Raw genomic sequence first — 13,879 nt, 5'->3', positions numbered from 1 at the left:
CCTTTCTTCCTCTCTATGTTTTCTTGTATATTCATTTCTAGTTCTTTTATATTCTTCCTTTGTTCTATTGTTACCTCACTTTCTCCATTTGTTCCATGCCGCATCCCCTTCTTTTTTTGCAATCATACAACTTTTGTTGAACCAGTCTTTTTTCCAGTTCTTTTTCCCACTTACTCTTGGTACATATGTTTCTACACCCGTATTACACATGTCTAGAAAGATATCCCACTTCTTCTGTATCTCTCTTGTTTCTCTGAATTCTCTCCAATCCGCATTTTTAAAAAATTTCCTCAATCTTGTAAAGTTTGTTTTACCATAGTTGTATCTTCCATGCCTGAAGAGTTCATCTCTTGGCACCACAACCCCTTCTATCATTTAGAACTCTATCACTACATGATCACATTTTCCTATAGGACACAGATATGTTAGAGATTCAATTACATCAGGTTCTTTGGTTAGCAGTAAATCTAGTCTTGTCAGTGAGTCACCACCTCTAAATCTGGTCTCTTCACTGACCCACTGGGTCATTACATTATTCATTACTGTATTTAACAGTATACTGCCCAATGAATCTTCACTACCTCCTGAATCCACTCCTCCCAGTTCACCTCTCTGCAATTAAAATCACCCATCAGGATTACACTGTTGCTTTTCTTATCACTTTCTGTAGGTATCTAACCATGTCCGACAACTTCTCCTGGTATTCATCCTCATTCCATGCCCTTGTCTTAGGGGGAACATATACTACAGTGATGTCTCTCTTGCCTTATCCTCTGGTTTCTAGTTTCATATTTATCACTTCAATCATACTTGTTCCAGTTCCACATTATCTACATTTAAGCTGTTCTTCAGTGCTTTCATCACTCCTCCCATTTTTTATTTTCTACCTCTTCTCCATAGTTTGTATTTCCCATCTCCCATTCGGATTTCAGTATCTTCTCTTAGCTTGGTTTCTACAAAGCACATAATATCTGGCTCCTTTACCCTTAAGAAATAGTTGATTTCTAACCTTACTGATACGAGATCATCTACATCAGTACTGTATATGCCACTTGCAATCATTTTGTGTTGTTTATTATTCTCTCCTTCTCTCTCCCTCTCTTCTTCGGTACCACTTCCTCAATTTCTGGTCCATAACTCTCCAATAGAGCTCCTCTTCCATTCTCTGGTAATTTTTTTCCCTTAGCTTCCTTTACAAGCTCCTTTATTTTAGCTCTTTCTTACTCATTTGCATCTCTCCTTATCAAACATTCTTGAACCCCTCCTTGTCTGCTGTTTTCCATGTCTTGCTGATGTTTTCTTTTACCATGACCTGAGAATGAAATCTAACTTTTAGTGGCCTTGCCTCTCCCTCCTCATATCTTTCCGGCCTAAGAACTTCAGTCTCTTCTTGAGCATCCTTGTTACCCTCCATTACTATTGACACTATCTCTAGCCCTCCTCAGTTCTTATCTTTCTCTTTCTGATCTTACTGACAAAGGTTTTTCTTTTAAATCTGAGATTATTATGCATTTTCTTCTTGTCTGCTGCATCTCTGACTAGAGATTCTCCTTTTCAGTACCCTACCCACGTCCTTCTCCACCTTCACTTGGTTTTCTTTTCTCTGTTGTTTTATAATCTCCTTTACATTTATTTTCCCATCCTCCTGAATTTTCTTCCACTCCTTGTGCACCTCCTTGGTCTCCCTAACTTGTTCATCCTGCATCCTTGTTTTTGATTCATACTTGTCAAGTTTACTTTTCATCCTATCCCTTTCTTCCTCCAACTTCTTATTTTCTCTCTTGAGCTGTTTTATTTCATTTGAGGCTGATTCATTACTCACTGTTAATTCTGTTACTTCTCTTCTTGCTCGGCACTGCGTGAGCAGACGCTCTCTAATTTGTTTTTCAATACTAGGGTCAGTTCCTGCAGCTCTCTTTTCTGCTGACCATACCTTTTTTAATTCCTGGGCATTCTTCTCAGCCAGTTTCTCCACACTTGCTACTCTTGTTTGGTTCAGTTTAATACTTCCATTACTCCAGATTTAATTGGAGCATCCCATAAATTCACCTTCACTGGATGTAAACAATGGAAAATCCCCTTTCCCCACCATGCAGCAGAACGAAAACATTTAAACCTCCACTGTGTCTTATACTCTTCTTTGACCAAATCCTCTGGCTCCTTCATTAATATCAGATGGGACTACCACTCAAGCATTCAATTCATATAATCACAAGTTAGAGAAAGAACAGAGAAATTAGTTGGAGAAGAACAGGGAGGCTTTAGGAAGGGAAGAGGTTGTGTAGATCAGATATTCATTCTTAGATCTTTAGTGGAAAAGTTTCTAAAGAAGGGAAAGAAGTTGTATGCGGCTTTCATGGATTTGGAGAAAGCATATGACAGGGTGGATAGACAAGGATTGTGGAAAGTGTTAAGAATATATGGAGTAGATGGGAAGTTGTTGAATGCTGTGAAGAGTATGTACGATGGTGCGAAGGCTGCAGTGCGTGTGGATGGTGAACTAAGTGAATTTTTCTCTTTGAAAGTTGGGTTGAAACAGGGATGTGTCATGTCTCCATGGTTGTTCAATCTATACATGGATGAGGTAATACAAGAGGTACAAGGTAGGGTAGTGAATGTTGGAGTGGCCCTGGTGAGAGAGGATAGTGTTTGGAAACTCCCTGTACTGTTGTTTGCAGATGATACTGTATTGTTGAGTGAAGACGAAGAGGAGCTGCAAGGCTTGGTGGATGAGTTTGGGAGAGTGTGTAAGAAACGGAATCTAAAGGTGAATGTAGGGAAGAGTAAAGTGATGGTCTTTGAGAGAGGTGAAGTCAGTGAATGTACAGCGAGGTTGGATGGTGAGGAATTGGAAAATGTGAGTACGTTTAAGTACTTGGGTAGTGTGATGAGTAAGGATGGAGGTTTGGAGGGTGAAGTGCTTGAAAGGGTACAGCAGGGAAGAAAGGTTGCTGGTTCTTTGAAAGCAGTGATAAGAAACAGGGAAGTGAGCATGGAAGTGAAAAAGTTACTACATGACAGTATTGTGATACCAACTCTAACGTTTGGAAGTGAAGCTTGGACGTTGTTGGAAGGACACAAGTCAAGAGTGAGAGCAGTGGAAATGAGTTATTTAAGAGGAGCCTGTGGAGTCACATGGAGAGACAGGCTGACGAATGAGGATATAAAGGAGCATTGTGGTGTGGATGTGGATGTGATAGGAAGCGTTATGAGGAACACACTTGAGATGGTTTGGCCATGTGGAGAGGATGGAGGGTGAAAGACTGATGAAGAGAGTGTATGTGAGTGAGGTGGAGGGGGGGAAGAGGGAGGGGGAGGCCGAGGATGAGATGGAGGGATGGGGTGGAGAGGTATATGAGGGGGGTGTGAGTTCGGAGCAGGGCAGTGAAATGGCGGGGGACAGGGCAACTTGGAGGCGATTAGTTTGTGGCCACCCCAAACGGGATTGAGGCGTCTGGCAGTAGATAGATAGATAGACAATATGCTGGCCTCCTTTTCACCACTGATTAGTTTTTCCCCCACGAGTCATCAACGACCTCCACCACTGATGACGTATGCACTGTGTGTGTGTGTGTGTGTGTGTGTGTGTGTGTGTGTGTGTGTGTGTGTGTGTGTGTGTGTGTGTGTGTGTCACACAGTTTGAAAAATTGGCAGCTGCTCATTAGGTAGCTTGAGACTGCAATGTGAAAACTGTGTATTTTAGGAAAACCAAATGTTAAGATGGAGTACAGGTTCAGTACTCTGAAGGTGGCACGTGCTGGAGAAATGGGCTATAGTGATAAGAAAACAGTAATTTGCAAGAGGTTGGAGGCCCTACTTGCACCAACTATAGTACCGTCATATAAGATGCAAATTCCAACTACAGTGCACAGTACTGCAATTCTACCAATCAGAATACAAGCAGTCCTCATCATTAGTCTGAGATGTGTTCCAAAACAGAGATCAAATCTGTTTTCATACAACTGATATTAACTGGCAAATTAACTTCTGAGAGCAAAAGAACTTTCATGGTCAGATTGTGTACTCCATCATAGACTCACTGGACAAAAGAACATCATAAAGGTAACATATAACATAAACATGGGCTTAATCTAAATAGCTCACGAGAATTCTTTTGTGTGCTGGGAATAATGTGCTGTCTATCAAGTAGTCCTGTAGTGCTTTTACTTTATATGACCTGACACACAGTATCCCAGAAAAGTATCATCAGCCAGTGAGTCTTGTGGTTTTACAAGCAAAGGTGTTCCCCCAATCTTGGATTGGGTAGTACTTCAACATTCATGAACTTGGAATATAAATTAAAGTGTAAAGGATGTAAATATACCATAGTCTAAGATCATAAATTACTGTGGGAAAAAAAAAAAAAAAAAAAAAAAAAAAAAAAAAAAAAACTGTTCATGTCATTAATACAGTACATACCAAAACTACAGGAGTTATTAATGGGGTCTTTTACTAAATATAGTGAGGAATCATTTCAGTGATATCCCAAGATATGTGAAAAGCTACGGAACCATACAACAGTAATGTAAATATGATATGCTCATATGCAGCAGCTTCATAGCCATATGCTAGCTGATCCAAAATATCTGAAAAAACATGAAATCCAATGAACAATGTGGAACCAAACATACCTTAGAAGACCCTTTATATGAAATTATGTTTTCTCCTGAGAAACTAATACTTCTCATCTCATTTAGCTCCCTACATTTGTGAGGCATCACACTGTTACTTAGGCTAATGGCTGTCAGTGTCAATGCAATGTACAATATCACACAGATATTGTATCATAATACAGACAGAACACATTTTGTCCTGTTTCATGAACAGCTATGGGAAAACTGATGATACTTTTCTGAATACTTATTGTATGATGTTGGTACAGCTGTATGTGGAATTTAGTACAAAAGTTTTTACAATACTGCATATGTGCGTGTGTGTGTACGTGCTGCTCACTGGCCAGTTTATGCCTGTATGGGAGCTTGCAACTTGTCAAACAGTGTTTATTTAAACACTATATGTTTCCTAAAGCTACATTAACAATGTTTAAGTCTTTCCACAGCCAAAAACTCATTTTTTCTTGTTGGGAGGCTGTCAAGACTCCTTTTTATGAAAATGGTTGTACTGTACTTATAAGACATTCTTTCTCTTCTGAGACTGTCAGAAGGCATTTGAGTGTTATTTTTAACAATACAGTACACTACTCAATCTCTGATCATCCTGCAGTATCCTCTTGGTTTTTTTAAATTCCTCAAACTAAACTCTTCATAATCAGTTTTCCATATGGAAATCCCTTATCTTTAACACTGCTTAACTCTTCATCTCTCAGTATCCTCTTGGTCATGTTCATTCCTCAAAACTAAACTCCTCATCTCCAATCTTCCATATGTCAATCCACTTTACCTTTAATCATACACAACTTGACATTATTATCCCTCAGTACCCTCTTGATCATTTTAACTCATCAAAACTAATCTTCTTGACTCTAATACACATAGCCATCATTTCGCTTCATTTACAAAGGCTCCAACATGCTTGCATGCATCAGCCTTGGTCACCTAATGGCACCTCTCCATGCTACTTGATTTCTGGCAGCCTCCCTATTCAGTCCCTTATCCCTGAGGTCACAATCTTTAACAATACACAAATCAACCCATCATCATGTTTCAAAATCCTTAGTCAGTTTTTGTAATACTCATATATCAAGATCACATTACAGTACATGTATATACCTCTTGCAAAACCAACTTCTTGGAGACTGGGTGTTCTGAACTGACTCCAAGCTTTCTCTCACCCTGCCTTGATGCCGACTTTTTACTGATGGTGCAGCACATTCACAAAAGCAGGGTACAGTTCTTATCAACTTCCCTCCTTTTACATACGTCAACTTCCCTCCTCCTATAAACATCAACTTCCCTCCTCCTACAAATCTCAACTTCCCTCTTCTTACAAACCTCAACTTCCCTCCTCCTACACACATCAATTTCCCTCTTCTTACAAACCTCAGCTTCCCTCCTCCTACAAACATTAGCCTACCTCCTCTTACAAACATCAACTTCCCTCCTCTTACAAACACCAACTTACATCCTCTTACAAACATTAGCTTCCCTCCTCCTACAAACATCAACATCCTTCCTCTTACAAACATCAACTCACCTCCACTGATTTAACATTTCCCTGTTCAGTGCAGTGCTGCATCCATCTCCCGCTGTACTGTGCTAGCATGTTTTCAATTACTGTTCTTTTGAACTGTCTGCTTGTATCCCTCTCTCATCTCCCCCACTCTAGCAGGTGCACACACACACACACACACACACACACACACACACACACACACACAGGGATTCAACCGAGGTGGACGTGCGACATCGGCGCTCCGTACCGAACCAACACAGCCAGTGGCATTACCTAAATTAGTATCTTTGTATGAGTCAAGCTCTGTACCAGGTTAGACTAAATTATTTTTCATTATTAAAAGGAAAAAAATAATAAGTTTAAACAAGACTTGTTCAAACAGGAAAGAGAAGCAAGACGAAAGGATAAGCTGAGTCATCTGAGGTTTGTTTAGACTACAACAACACAGGGATTTTAAAAACATACGCTGCACTTTTAGTATTGCAAAATAGATGCATACTTTAGTAAAGCAAATTTGGAAAAGAAAAGGGATAAAAGTAAAAAGCAAAATGATGATTTCTACCAAGAACTGGTTGAAGTGGAGACCCACAATAGACTGGTTGAACGTGTAAACAAACAAGAAATGGCTTTCAAAAATGAAAATGATGAAATAAAGAAGCAGATGCACTTGCAAAAGGAAGAAACAGAAAAACTAGGAAGGGAGGCCAATAAGAAAGACACAACCATCAGTGAACTAACAGTGGAATTGAGTACACTTAGGAAGAAAATGAGTGAAATGGTAAGTACAGTAGTCAGTCACGAGAGTGTTATGGAAGAGTTCAAAAATGACACAGAGACAATTAGGCAAGTAAGCAGTCTTATTGACCAGAGCAGTGATATTGAGGAGAAGATAACACAGGTGAATGAAGCTGTGCAAAGCTACAAAAATGATGTGGAAACCACGTATGCTGAAATGGTGAAAGTAAAGAAAGACTTAGAAACAAGGGTGGAGGAAAAATGCATTAAAAAGGAAGTGAAAAGAATAATCCAAAACAATTCAAAGTTAGTCAGAGATTCAGTAGAGATAAACAAATCTATGGTAATCACTGGTATAGAAGAGGAAGAAGTAAAAAACAAGATCACAAGAGACAAAAAGGAGATGGCAAATGTAATGAGCTTACTGAAAGAAGTATCAGAGGAAATCTGTAGTAAAGACATAGAGGAACACAAAAGGTTAGGGAAATATGAGAAAAGCAAGACAAGACCTCTAAAGGTGACTTTCCAGAGTGTAAACACTGTGGAAGAGATACTAAAAAATGCAAAGAATCTTATGGAAAAAGAGGAGTTCAAAAAATGTATGGATAAAAAGATGCCTAACACAAGAGGAACTGGAATTACTGAAAGAGAAAAGGAAGGAAGCAAAAACAAAAAATGAGGGAAGATCAGAAGAGGAGAAGAAGAAATTTTTTTACAAAGTAATAGGATTGCAGGTACGAAAGTGGTACACAAACAGGATGGAATAAAAAGGAGGAAGGTTGTAGAACCATGTCATGACAAGTATATAAACAAGATGATAAAGTTGATGTACTCAAATGTGGATGGAATGGTATCTAAATTACTAGAGATGAATGATTATGTCTGAGAAAATGAACCACAAATAATATGACTAACTGAAACAAAATTAATACCAAGGATATCCAATGACATACTAAACTTAGAGGAATACAATATATGGAGAAGAGACAGATATTTAAAAAAAGGACGAGGAATTATAATATTAACGAAGAGACAGATTTTTAAAAAAAGGAGGAGGAATTATAATATTAACTAAGAAAAATCTAAAAGTCAATGAAATAAAACTAGATATATCATCACAAGTAGAACTGATTGCAGTAGAGATCAACACATCTGAAGGTAAAGTAATTGTAGCCAATTTGTACATGCCACCCAGATCAAACACATGGGAAAGAGATGAATATGAGGACCTGGCAGAGAGTACAGTTCGGAGTTTAAGATCATTACTACACAAAATGGAAGAGAAATCAGAAAGAATTATACTAACTGGGGATTTCAATACAAATATAAATTGGAATACTCTACAGTGCTCGTCAGAAGTATGGGGCGCCCTGCGTCCCTCCTGAGAAACAAACCTTTCAACATTGAAAAAACATATAAATAATGCATTTTATTTACCTTTAGTGCTTCGTAGGGTAGCCTTTACGTTTCTTCACGGACCAGAGACATCTTGGAAATGAAAGGACGAGGCTCCTGAGGTGCTGGAGGGGTATTTTGTCCCAGGAGTCACGAATGGCGGCTTCCAGCTTAGGCAGAGAGCTCACGTCCTTCCCTTGGAGACTCTTCTTTACGACGTACCAAAGGTTTTCAATCGGGTTGAGGTCTGGGCTATTTCCTGGCCAGTCTGTCATGAATGATACCTCGCAGTCACGAAGTCAATTGGTGACCGATTTGGCCTTGTGAGCAGGTGCACTGTCCTGCTGAAACACTCGTGCACCTGTTAGCTCGAAGGAGTCTGGTAAATGATCACACAGAAGCTCCAGGTAAACATCCTGATTCACTCTGAGGTTCTTGGGAAGTACAACAAGCTTCCCCAAACCCTTCCCTGAGAAACAACCCCATACCATGAGTGAATCAGGATGTTTAACTGTGCTTTCTACATACCGTGGGTCAAGTGGGTCACTACCTTTGCATGCTCCTCTGTTACAGGTAACACTAAATGTTGCCTCATCAGACCACAACACTGACAACCATTGCTCCTCACCTCAATTTAGATATTTATTAGCAAAGGCAAGCCTACGAATTCTCTGGCTGCTAGAGAGAAGAGGCTTTTTCACAGGCCTGTGACTTGTGTAACCAAGCTCATGCACCCTACGAGACACTGTTCTCACTGACACCTCACCAAACACTTCCAGGTTGCTCTCCTTAATTTTCCTTGCACTCACACAAGGATTAAACTCCACTGCACGTTTTAAAACATTAACAGACCTTGGGGAAGTTTTCCTAGGCCTACCAGACCTCGGTTTCTTTGTGGGAACTTCGCCACCATTTTCCTCCCAAAACCGCGCACACCAACGACGCATTGTCGATCGTGCCACACCAACCAATTCACTAATTTCCTTTGTGTGGTGGCCTGCCTCCTTTAGAGCAATGATCTGGGATATGATTTCACTCGATAGTTCACGGGTAGGTGCCATAACAAAGTTTTGAAGGCCAAAACACTGCGGGACACTCGGTAAAAAATGGCGCAATTTGAGAGGGACACTCGGCGGAGTTCCTCTCTCTCAGGCAGCCCGTGGGCGACTGAGGCGGGAACCAACCAGCGCGTCAGAAGGCCTCAGGCTACCGTGACGTCATGCTCGGAGCTCAAACTTATGGCTCAATTCTTACCCCCAAAAATGGGTGATTCTTTTTGGGCCATAAGTATTGTGCGCCCGGCGGACAACGCTGAATACTTCTGACGAGCACTGTAGATATAATTAGCCAAGAAAGCTGTTGGGACCAAAAGCTCCTGGATCTCGTACAAGAGTTCTTCCTAACGCAACATGTGAGGGAAACCACCAGAAAAAGAGGACTTGATGTACCTTCAGTGCTAGATCTAATATTTACTAGGCAAGAAAATGATACTGACAGTTTAATATATCACCCTCCACGTGGCAAAAGCGATCATGCAGTACTAAATTATAACTTCAGGACAGCATATGACATAGTAAACAGCAATGACAGTTATAAAAAGGGCTTAAACTATAAAAAGGGAAATTATCAAGACCTAAAGAAGTATTTCTTAGAAGTTGATTGGGAAAATGAGCTTAGAGGACAAGATTTAAATGCTGTATATAAAAAGTTCTGTGAATTTTATGAAATAGGAGTCCAGAAGTACATCCCACAGCACAAAGAAGCAGATAAAAAAAATACAGAAATGGTTCAATACAGAATGTAAAAAATCAAAAGAAAGAAGAGATTTGTTGTGGAATAGATACAGAAGACATAATAGTGAAAGGGCGTATAATAATTACAAACAGGCAAGAAACGATTATACAAGAATAAGGAGGGAAGCCCAAAAACAGTTTGAGAAGGATATAATAAATAAAAGTAGTGATCAACCAAAGCTGTTTTACAGCTATATCAGAAGCAAAACCAAAGTAAAAGATATAATACAAACAATTTCGGACGAGGGAATCACTTATACACAAGAGAAAGATATTTGTGAAGCACTAAATAAAAATTTCCAGTTAGTTTTTACAGAAGAAAAAAATTTTGAGAGGGACTATGTGGAACATGCATGTCCACACATACTACCAGATATACAAATAGCAGAAAAAGTAATACAGGAGGAGTTAAGTAGATTAGACGGAGGAAAAGCAAGTGGTCCTGATGAAATTTCATGTTGGGTACTACGAGAATGTGCAAAGGAGTTAAGTAAACCATTATTTTTAATTTTCAAGAAATCCTTGAGTCAAGGTAAACTACCTGATATTTGGAAAAAAGCAAATATTGTCCCCTTACTCAAGAAAGGAAATAGACAAAATCCACTCAACTACCGAACAGTATCACTGACCAGTGTTGTAAGCAAGGTATTAGAAAAGCTTATAAGAAAAGCTTGGGTAAATCATCTAGAAGAACACAGTATGATAACAGAAAGACAGTTTGGTTTCAGAAAAGGAAAATCATGTGTTACTAATCTGTTGAGCTACTATGACAGAGTAACAAACACAATACAGGAAAGGGAAGGATGGGTGGACAGTATTTATTTAGATTTCAAGAAAGCTTTTGACACAGTACCACACCAAAGACTTTTATGGAAACTGTACCATCAAGGAGGAATTCGAGGCAAACTGTTTTGTTGGATGCAAGACTTTCTCATAAAAAGAGAAATGAGAACAATACTAAGAGGAAACTACTCATCATGGAAAGAAGTGACTAGTGGAGCACCACAGGGTTCAGTGCTGGCACCAATCATGTTTTTAGTGTATATAAATGATATAAACAGTAACACTGGAAATGAGAGCTATCTGAATATGTTTGCAGATGATGCAAAAATACAAAGGAGAATTACTAACAAAGACTCTTGTAAAGAGCTACAAGAAGAATTAAATAAACTTCATGAATGGAGTAGTACATGGCAAATGGAATTCAATGTGGACAAGTGTCATGTAATCAAGTTTGGTAAAAGTGGAAAAAGACCTGATGGGGATTTTAAGTTAGGAAATAAAACCCTATACACATCAGAAAGAGAGAAAGACCTAGGTGTGATCATCAATAACAGACTATCTCCGGCTGACCACATCAGCGAGAAGGTACGGAACATGTATACACTGCTTGCAAATATGAGAATAGCATTCATATACATAATGAAGACATGCTAAGAAGGATAATAACATCATTCATTAGACCAACCCTGGAATATGCATCAGTAGTCTGGAGTCCTAATCTCAAAAAGCACATAGACAAGATTGAAAAAGTTCAAAGGGCCGCTACAAGATGGATACCAAGCTTAAGGGACCTAAGCTATGAAGAAAGACTAAATAAACTGAATCTACCAACACTACAGGAGAGAAGGAAAAGAGGTGACATGATAATGCTATATAAGTGCATATCAGGAAAGGAGAAAATAGACATAAATGATTACTTAACATATGGAGAAGCATCAGCAAGAGGACACTGCAAAAAACTGCATAAGAAGAGAGGTGACAAAGACGTAAGGAAATTCAGTTTCCCAAACAGGGCAATTGATCAATGGAATGCACTACCGAATGAAATAGTGTGTGCCAAAACAATTCACAAATTTAAGGATATGTACGATAAATATGGTTTAAGACACGGGACAGTACGAGCTTGACTCATTCCTGTAAAGATACAATTAGGTAAGAACACACACACACACACACACACACACACACACACACACACACACCTCTTCCATCCAATTCTCTAATACGAAACTTAAACAATATTTTCAGTCCGTCATGTATATAACTGATCAACAGAGGAACTGTCTTCCTTACAATGTTATTCCCTCCATCCCTTATTTCCAGTTCTGTAAGTGAAATGTACAGTATTCAGATATCTCGATACGAAGAATTTTTTTTTTTTTTTTTTTTTTTTTTTTTTTAACATATGAATCTTTTCACCTCATGTATCAACACAGATGGCTTTCCTTATGATTTTTAAAATTAAATTCTACTACTACAACTTATGATTTACGATAATGTACAGTATCAATAAGGGCAAAACAGACCATTATAATACTCTAATTTACAGTTTTCCTTGACAGGAGTCTTGACCTAGCTATCCTGATGCATGAAGCTGGTCCTGCCCCTGATGCAGCACAAATTTTTCCTTCTAGCTCCAGGTCATTATCATCACTGCCAGCATAATACTGTACATTCATATTTACAAAATGCTTTCACACAAAAGTAGACCCTATTTCAGTCTCCAATTACAATGCTATTTTCATTATGTTAAGTGTCTAACATTACAGTAGCATGGATAAGTTCAGCTTCAATGGCTATCATGAACTCCCCCAAAGGACCGCAGTAGTGTTACTTAAACCTTTAAATGTGAGCAACACAAAAGAAAACGTTAGTTGAAAAACTGTCTAATAACTGTACTCATTTAACTGAGTGTGATTTCTTTATGTTGAGTTTACGGGAAAATACCAGTCAATATTTTCTGACAATTTACAATAATGAATATTATGAGGCTGTGTGTCTGTGTGTTGCACACATACATGTGCATGAATGTGTGAGGAAGGGTGCATATCAGTGCAGTGCAGCAGACTCTCTATATGCATGGACTCCATATGCACGGTATACCAATGTGTGGCGTACCATGAACATTGTATGATTGGAAAAAGCATGCTGATTGTGTTGCATGCTAATCAAACATCAGCTCTGATGGCTGAAATGCCCACAAACTTACATTTCTCTATTGTACTTTAAATCTCTCTAGGTTACTGTCTTATGTATGCTTTAACTCTATTCTGTGGGCTATGCCCTTTGGATGTGTATTTGTAGTCAGTTGGGGGTTACAGAGGGTTTTCAGTAAGTGAGCTGGAGGCTATTATAATGAGCTTTTTCCCACTTCCTACTTTAAACCTCTTTACTGTCAGTCTTATGCCTGCTTTACCTCCATACTGAACAGCAGGTTATGCCCTTAGGAGGCATATCTGATAGCTAGTTGGGACTATAGGGAGTCTTCTGTAAACAAGTTGGTCAGAGGGTTGGCTGACAAAGACTTATGTACTGGAATAAACCTCCTTCTGTGCAGTACCCTAGGTTAACACTTTACCACCACATATATGGAGGGTCTATTGTATGCGTGTATGCTTATTTATATGTGGAAAGGTGCATATGTCTATACTTATGTGGGCAGGCATTTGTGTACACATGTACTGGTATTTACATGGCCATATGTTTTTACTGATCAGCTTAAGTGTGTCTGTCAGTCAGTAATATAATGTAATTAAAAAGTTACAGTACAGTGCATCCCCACAGTATGCGAGTTCCGAGTATGTGATCCCCCTTGTACGTGAGGACCTTTTTTTTTTTTTTTTTTTTTTTTTTTAACGCGAATTGAATTCCTTGTAAGCGAGACGGGGAGCGAAGAGTGGCCCAAATCTGTGGTTACCCCGAGTATGCGACATTGCCCCCCCCCCCCAAGAAGCAATGACGGTTACTTACGCTCCGCTCACCTTGTGACGTCGATGCTGCTCACTCGTCACGTGATGCCTATATGCACCGATTGGAGGGTG

General features: G+C 39.2%; 1 protein-coding gene across 1 annotated transcript in view; it reads left to right on the top strand.

Annotated features, from left to right (window-relative positions):
- The window catches only part of LOC145396828 (uncharacterized), a 111,746-nt gene that overhangs the window by 8,102 nt on the left and 89,765 nt on the right, over window positions 1–13,879 (top strand). The window lies entirely within an intron of this gene.

The sequence above is a fragment of the Coenobita brevimanus genome, chromosome 39 (genome assembly GCF_032717465.1).
Source record: "Coenobita brevimanus isolate Jiangsu-jjx chromosome 39, ASM3271746v2, whole genome shotgun sequence".
Classification (NCBI taxonomy): Eukaryota; Metazoa; Arthropoda; class Malacostraca; order Decapoda; family Coenobitidae; genus Coenobita; species Coenobita brevimanus.
This window is presented reverse-complemented; position numbering and strand designations above follow the sequence as displayed.